Source organism: Frankliniella occidentalis, unplaced genomic scaffold, assembly GCF_000697945.3.
Source record: "Frankliniella occidentalis isolate FOCC.00 unplaced genomic scaffold, Focc_3.1 Scaffold10, whole genome shotgun sequence".
Lineage (NCBI taxonomy): Eukaryota > Metazoa > Arthropoda > Insecta > Thysanoptera > Thripidae > Frankliniella > Frankliniella occidentalis.
The window spans coordinates 2,297,104-2,305,529 of NW_026267140.1; the positions used below are offsets into that span (position 1 = coordinate 2,297,104).

The 8,426-nt window shown below is 48.6% G+C and overlaps 2 protein-coding genes across 8 annotated transcripts in view; one reads left to right on the plus strand and one right to left on the minus strand.

The window, feature by feature from the left end:
• Positions 1 to 8,426, minus strand: part of LOC113212691 (larval cuticle protein 1-like) — a 218,453-nt gene that overhangs the window by 84,253 nt on the left and 125,774 nt on the right. The window lies entirely within an intron of this gene.
• LOC113212546 (collagen alpha-1(I) chain-like) overlaps positions 1 to 8,426 on the plus strand; it is a 117,244-nt gene that overhangs the window by 80,210 nt on the left and 28,608 nt on the right. For 3 of the 7 annotated variants that reach the window (XM_052277354.1, XM_052277356.1, XM_052277358.1), the window contains one exon: positions 7,552 to 7,678. The exons of 1 other annotated variant lie outside the window; for it this stretch is intronic. The gene's annotated coding sequence lies outside the window, so the exon portion shown is untranslated. The remainder of the gene's footprint in view (positions 1 to 7,551; positions 7,679 to 8,426) is intronic. 3 more of the 7 variants (XM_052277353.1, XM_052277355.1, XM_052277357.1) reach the window with 1 other exon arrangement.

Consider the following 8,426-nt stretch of genomic DNA (forward strand, 5'->3'; position numbering starts at 1 on the left):
TACTTTTGAAGAGTGATGTTGTCCAGCGACTCGTGGCCACCATGTGGCCTCGAGGAACTTACCGTGTGTTCCTCCTATATACAAGGGTGCTGCTATTTTGATTTGTACAAAATCCTTTTTATGGTTCAACACTGCAGTGTGGTGATTTTTTGCGCTACATCAACTTCAGTATTGGGCTATTAAAACAGTACACTTACAATTCCTATAATGTGTGTAATTTGAAGTAGAAGTATAGAAGTGACCTCTCTTTGAAAGGCCCTAGCCAGTACTATGTACCTGTATCTACCTCCTATGAAACTGCTTTCTACCGCGCGCGGCACGCGGAAGGATGGGTGATCGTCGTGCATGGCGCGGCTACGACGGATGATGGGTATTGGAATGCAACACAGAGGGGGGGGATCATCTGACTGATGCTCTACACGGTGGTGCTGCGGCCCGTGCGGCCCCCAACATCGAAAACAATCGCTTTGCGGAGCGGTCGGCCGCTCCGCTCGAGCCACCGCCGGGGTGCGGAGAGGCGTGAGGGGAAGGGTGGGGTGGAGTGGGGCGGCCTTGTGACCCCCATACCGAGCAACCTTCCCTCTCCCCGTCGCGTCTCATCCCATCGGACATATCGGAAGCGATCGCAACGGCCCCACACAGAAATCGCAGTCTGCATTGCACACTCTAAAAGAACTGCTCGAGTTCGTGGGTAAAAGTTTCACTCGGTCAATGTATTTTCTTTTCAGGGGTTTGAGTATTGTAATTTTTGAAAGGAGCCGCGGTGGCATTTTACTAAACAAATTCGAATATGGTACCCTGTCTGCCAGCCGACACGCGGCTTAAAGGTAACTGTTACATCTGACTTGCTGTGTATTGATCTTACCAGTACCACCCGGCTCTTCTTTCGCGACGAACTCCTCCAACAGATTTAAGTGCAATTTACTAAAAACCTTTACTTCTGATAGTGGTTGTTAAATACCAACCACGTTTCGCGGACTGGACCGCTTTTCCGAAAGAAATCTCTTCTGCCATGCCATATCGTTCCACATACTAAATGTAAAGGGACAATTTTGTTTCTTGCACGAGCGCAAATTCAAGCCGAATACACATTTGTTGATGTTTAAAGTTCAACACAATGTGTGCAGTTTTGTAACAAATTTGTAGCTAGTGATATTCACAGAAACGTTGCAGTTTAAGGAACACATTTGTTCCTTTGCATCATTTAGACTACTAACAGGCGCCAGCATAGATTTACCGACGCGTGTGAATTCTGTGAATAAATTGGCCCCTCTCTCTCACTCGCATCCCCTTTAGTGTTTCCCCATATAGCTGCTTCTCAGCTTTACTTTGCGGCATCATACTCTGCCAGCCTCACAAAGGAGGGTGAGGGGTGAAAGGGAAACCACACTCCACTCCCCGTGAAACACTTGCCGCACAGCCACGCTTGTTAGGGCTCAGCAACACAGCGTGTCAGGACAGAAATCTCAGATTTAACGCAACGCCGAGCAGTTTGCTTTACGAGCGATCAATACATGGCAGTAAAACTTATAGTCGGATAAAAGAGAGACTTTTGCTGAGAACTCTTGTTTTGAAGTAAACTAAACGTCTACATCTGAATCCAAAACCTGACAGAGCGAGGTAAGGTAGCATGCGTAGCATCTGCAGTGTCCTTTTCACTATTTGTAGCGTGATAATTATATTCATTCCCCATTCCAATTCGAAGCTAACAGTCAAACTGTGAAAGAATAAAAAGTCAGCAATGCCCTTAAAGTTTGTGAAGGAACACTTTACTCCGAAAGTTTTTTTCCAAATATTCTTTCCTGGTAAGTGCCGGTTTTTAACAGCGTGTAACAAACAGTGCAGAGCAACGCGGCAAAAGCGGCGAGGTCGACGCCTTGTCGCTGTGTGGTGGTAGGGATTATTACTTTTCGATAGGGAGTTCGTGATCGGTTCGTTGTTTGCACAGTGTTTTTTTCATTCCCCGCCCCTAATCTTCATCCTGATGTACCGAACCGAAGCTTAATTTATCTATGTAAATTAACTGAATGCTGGACTCAAAGTGACAAGGAAACTGTAGTCGCCCTTTTAAAGCTTTTTCAAATCATAAGCATCTTAAAATAAAAACATTCAGACTGAAAAGAAAAAACGACATAGATTTGAGAGAGGGAATGTGAGAAAGATGGGCCTGTAAATGGAAAATCGAAGGATGGCGTAAGGGATGGCCTGCAAGCGGACCTTGCTTATCGACAAGTCGTGCGTTTTCTCGCAAGGGCGAGCCAAGGAGAATAGCGAGGGCATTGCTCGTATAATTTGATTCTCCCGCCCCTCTGCGCATGCTTTCCCAAACTGCGCCTTCTCCTGGAAAATGAAAATAAAAATAACGTGCATAATGGTGGGGGTGACACTGACGAAATTGATATCGCCTCACCGCATGTGGGGATAGAATGCCTTGTATGACAGTGTAGCGATGATGCTCGCGTGCCAACGCGGCCCATGCAGATGAGCGCATGATGCAAGCTGTCAATAGAGCGATCACAGCACGGCTAATAGCCACGCCGGGCCGTGTGAGCTAGGCCGCATCCAGGTGCTGCAGGGCGGAAGGCCTACCCTCTGAAGTGGCTACACAGAAAACTCAACAGTGTGGATAGGCATGCACACTGTACGAACACTTTGCACAGGCATGAATGCTGTAGTGTGTGAATATTTCCAGTCACCTGGAGGTGTGCGATATCCGCATACTCGGCATTTTAGTGCGTCTGACTCTGACTTGAACCAAAGCGTTAGATTCGTACGATATGTACTGCAAGTAGCTTGCAGTTGATTGCCCCGCCCGTCCAGGTGAAGTCATTTCACGCACACTCAATGAAGCCAGGCTGCACATCGCATTGTCTGTGTTGCCCAACGCCCGCCCCCCCGGGGAACTCCACAGGCCCCCCCCGGGGGCCGTTGTACGGGGAGGAAGTGACAGGCTCCGCTCCGCCCGCTCTGACCTGTGACGTCTCTGGGGTCAGGCTTGTGCGATGCGGCGCTGTGCGGTGTGTATTGGGTTCGAAGGTCGGCGCGCACAGGCCGCAGGTGGCTGCAGGTGGCGTTGGTGTGCGTGAGGAGGTGCGAGGCAAGGCAACCCGGTTCCACACGCAACCACACACTAAACCGATGATACCGTTTCCGCGAGAAACGCGAAATAACACAGCACCGCAGTTTGAATGAGGTCCACGGTTACTGCTCCTGCACGTCCGACCACTGACTTACGGCTTGCAGGGAGGGGCCGCCACCGAGGATATGACAAGGCGTCCCCCAGCAGAACAAACTCACCGAACGCACGTGGGAAAATATTCGCAAGATACTCCCGAAAACTCATTAGGTACTTGCTTATGAAAACTCGCGAAAACAAACGGAAAATGCTCACGGATTTCCATTGCACTTTGTAATACGCTCGAATATTCGCTATACTAATTGTCCATCTGCTTTGAGAGTTGGCGGTTGGGGGCTCTCGGGATATGAAAAAGCCGTTCTGCGCTGCGGAAGCAAATGAGTAATAAAAGCGAATAAAGGGGCACGCCGTTCGGGTGGAACTTGCCAATTCTGTCTGTCGGAATATTTCCATATACACTCCATAGTGTCGTCCTTACAGCCGTTCTATAGACCCGCCCTTCTACCCTACTTCCGCTTCCGTTTTCTTCTCATTCTCCTCCTGCTCGCACGTTTTACTCTTTCTAAATAATGTCGAGCTGACCCTTGTTAGTATTTTTGCATGCAGTATTGCCTGCCATGGCCCTTCCCGCTCTGCCTCACACACGTACACGCGCGAAGGGGAAGAACACAGCAGCCGCTCCATTGTGATGTGGCCTCCTCATTTAATGAGCCATGCGTTAGGTTAGACCCTGATAGCCCCCCCCCCCCCCTCTATTTCAATGTGTCTTTCTCCTTCTTTTTCCATTCTACGCTTCATCAAGTCGATCAAAATAACCCTTTTCTCTCTTTACTCAATGATACCACTGATCTGCACGTGTACCGAACTGTGTACCAGTGCACATTGCACAAGCTGTGTAAAAATACTTACCTTTATTCTAAGAAAATTTACAGTACCTTTGCGTTGTTTTTTTTTTTGTGTTTCTTTTTTTTGGGGGGGGAGGTGGGGGAGGGGGCGTTTTGTTGCGTGCTTGGCCGGGCCGGGCACCCCGGATGCGCTATGACGACAGGTACGATATGTGTTGTGCCGGACAGTTGGGCACGGGCGCCACAATGGGTCGTTTGTTTTCTGCCAGATTGGGGCAGTAGAGTGTGGAGTGGCACGGTCAGCGTGGCCTGTCCGGCTAGGAAGGCTTTGCCCGTGGTGTGATTAACAATACCAATTAATACCTCTGAAATTGTCTTTCTTCTACACCCGTGTCTGTGTGTCCAAGTTGTATGTCAGGTAGCCTCTTCTACACACACACACACACACACACACACACACACACACACACACACACACACACACACATACAGAGTTTCAAGTACTGGTCGGCTGGTGGCGTGACGTTACTGTGCGCGGGACGCAATGCGATGACGCTTTTGAATAGGGGGCTCAGTCCGCGTGAGAAAGTGATGCCTGCTCTGAAGGCCGCGCGGCTCGGTGCTGCGCGGCGTGGTTGGCACTGCGCGCCTCCTCCCAAACCGATCAGACACGCGTGCGATCCCTGGCTGCGGCGCAGCAGGGGCGCATCGTCCATTCTCTCGCGGATTTTCCTTCTTTATTGGGCAGGGGGAGGGGTGGACGTAATCTGACTGTGGCAGCACTGTTCCCGTTCAGCTGTTCCCGCGCGTGCGCCCTGATGGTGCGTTGATGATTTCCCCTCCCCTACTCCATCAAAAGGCATTGAAGTCAGCGCTGGCGACGTCACCCCTAAAGCCCTCTGAGCAGTCTGGTGGAGGTGGCATTACCTCAGGCTAGAACGTGGGTCTTCTACATTCTCACTTAATTGTAAATGTAGAGTGGTGTCGTTCGTCAGATACTGGCCAAAAGGATAACCTGGGACAAGACCCTGGATGGGTCGGTATTATATGCTTCGATGAAATCAACCGAACTCACTCTCTAGAGTTGACTTCGCACTTGGATGCTAATTATTGCGCGTTGTCTTGCGGCGTCTTTATGACCGCCATAGAAGCAGCCCGGCCGCACGGCTGTCATAGGCCATGTCACGAGCAGACAAAAGCGAGTGTCAATAGCCCGACTCATCAAGTGACAGCCTTGCACAACACTGTCAAAAAAAGACTCTTGTGCTTACTTTGGGTTCCGTTCATGTCGCTGCCTGTTTATTTGAACACGTTTCTGAGTTTTCTGCACTATTATTTAAAGTAAGGGGTATTTCTGTTCACGTTGTAAGACCCTGGCCTCTTCGAGATGGGACGAGTATACTAGCATACTATTCTTGCGTTTAATTTGCTGTGTGAGGTCGCACGCTGCCTCGCCGAGCGTAGATTTCGTCTCTCCGCCCCCTGACCCCGAGAGATGTTCTCGTGGATGACATGACTGGCAGTGACCACGCAGTTTGCGCGCCCATGACAAACGGGCGTTTGGGCAATCCTATACTATTTGCGCGCCACTGTGTGAAGGCGATACCAACCAAGGTGCAGGAGGCGTGGCGATTGTCGACTCAGCATTGTTGAATGGAAAATGCTTATAGTCAAATTAGCGCAAACAATAAGAAAAAATCTCACAAAAATGTGTGTAACGTTTATTTGAAAGCTTACAGAATAAAATAGATGAATGATGAATCAACGTGAGATAGCACACAATTCTATTGACTCAGCTGTACCAAATAGGTACAGTGAGTTTGGTTACATTGTTCTTTGCACGGACTGAACAAACATTTCAACGCGTGGGACTCGTTCTTACTGGCCCTCAGGAAATGAGTGGAGGTTTGCATTGTGGTGATGAAGCCATTAGGACCGAAGGGCGCTGTTCACCTCGGCCACATCTCTCGCGCGTTTTATGTTTTCTTTCTGTACTTTTTTTTACTGCCCGCCTAGAGTGACCTTAACTAGCTGCTTAATGAGTTGAGCGCATGTGCCTGGGCTGTCTTTTCGAGTATAGTTTCCAGTAAATCTCATTTATGCACATTTTGTTATTTATGCAAGCTTATGGATGTGTAACTTTTTAATCTATCACAGTCAAGGTTGTATTTTCGTTTTATTACAACGAATTTTCCTTAAAGTGCTGTAGTCTCTGCTCGTGTGTTTTTGGTAAGCCGAGAGTGAGCATGTCGCGGTGTAGGTGCGCGGAGAGAATTTCACTCTCGGCTGGCTGATCCACCCGGGCGCAATACACGCACATGCGCGCGCGCACTCTTTTTAGAGCCACTTTGAGTGAAGTCTGCGAGTCTGCTTAGAGTTAAGCTTACTATACAGCTCCAGTTCCAAGTGGATATGTTGGCTCAGCTTGTTGGCAGTCATATCGAACCATTGGTGGTATTTTGAACATACCAACACCTGTTTATCTCTGAACTCTTGCTTCTTAGGGTCAACTTCTATTTATAAGTGACTCCGTCACGTGCAACTTTATCGAATTCGGGCAACTTTTTGTTTTGTTTGTTTTGTTTGCTTTTTTTTGTCGAAGAACAAAGCACCATACGCAAAAAATAAAATCTGTGGACCAATACCTTGTAGCTGTACCACTAAATATTTGTAATTTAAGCTATACGTTTGATTTCTGAATAGGGGCTAATTCTCCAGCCAACTCCACTTGCACGTAATTGATTTATATATTTTACTGTGCAGGGCTTCCTGGGCGGCAGGGGGACAAAACGTAAAGTAACGCGTAACGTAAATGCACAATGCACCAAACCGAAATTAAAATCGCAAAAACTGTCATTGAAGCGTTCCGAGCTTTCTGGAAGCTTTTCGAAGTACATAAGAATACTTAGAAACATTTTCAAAAGCGATCCAATGACGGGTAGAAATTACAGTTTTATTTTTGCGAAAACGCGTTGATGATATGCGTTTTCTTATTCTCACGTGCTTGGTTGTGCATATCGTACAGTAGTCGTATTGAATGACACACTCCTCTGTATCCCTCCCCGGAGCGGCCCCAGCAGCAGCACACATCCTGCAGCGCCAAGAGTACAAGCAGAGCACTGGCGGTCGCATGGCAAAGGGAAATGAAGTTTGGCGCGGAGTGCTCTAGCCGTGGCTTCAGCTGTGGCTCCAGCCTTATGCATACTGTGCAGTGGGCGTTATGAAACCAGGCCGTCCCCACCGGCACTGCGGCCAGGGCGAGCAGGGCTAGCAGGCCGGGGGTCAGTGAGAGGATTAATTGAAAGCGGGTCATCCTCGGCGAGGGGACGACTATTTATATGCTGCCTGACCAAAATTAAAGCTACGCGTTAGCAGCTCGTACGCGGCCCAACTTTGCAACTATCTTTGTACTGTAGCAAACAATTCATACATGCACGGTCACCGCCCCATGGATCCCCTTTCTGACGACACTGGGCTCCTGGCTCCTGGCGTGTTTTAAAAGTAGATCGTTTCTTGAAATCCTCGGGAAATATTGTTGATAGATTTTGACTTTCTGCTCTTTTCTTCCAGGTGAGAATAAATCTCCACGATTCGGTGCTTGGACGACTGTCGACAGAGGTGTCTTACAGGGTCATGGAGCTGTACAAAGTGAGTGGCCCGACAACTGCCTTGTCAGCTGTTGCCAATTCGGTGTAAGGTATTATCCCTTTGCCAATTTACTATGCTGCTGACTTTTTCATTCCATCTGTCTCAAAGGCTTCACATTCAAACATAGGGGATGGGTGCATCATCTTACCGCAAGCTCCGCACGACTCTAACGAGCGCATTAGTGTCAGTGTCCATTAAAGAATGCCCTTGCCCTCAGGCAACAGATGTTCTCTAGGCCTTTTTACTTCGGAATGGTCTCTACCGGAAACTGCAATACCAAAAGAAAAAAGTGTCTGAAATGTCTGACAGCTGGTCGGGTGATTTTCTGGACCCGCCAACCCCTCTCTGGCCCAACCTCAACGTTAAACAGCGTCACTACTTTTTCAAATAAATCGGTATTATTTTAAATTTAGACGCGTATCTAGTCCTCCTCTTTGGTGGGGCCGAGGTTGTTGAGTAACGCCCACTCTTCGGCCAATGAAACGATCGGGTGTACTCGGGGTAATCGGTAATAGATTCATTTGCCATCACGGTAGCATCTAGGGTGCAATCTCCTGGCTCCTGGCCTCGCGATGAACGCATGGCCTGAGTTGAAGGCCGTTGTCTGACAGTGGTACTTCCCGCTCTGCTGTGCGTACAGGGGTATGCGGGATCTGTTGACGGCCCTGCTCGCATCACCTAAACGACAGCCTGCAACTTGTCTCGCGACCGAATTTGTGAGTCTGTATAATTATTTGTTCTTCGGAATAATCAACCGCACGCTCCGTTACAATACGTGCTATATATGTAACCGAAAT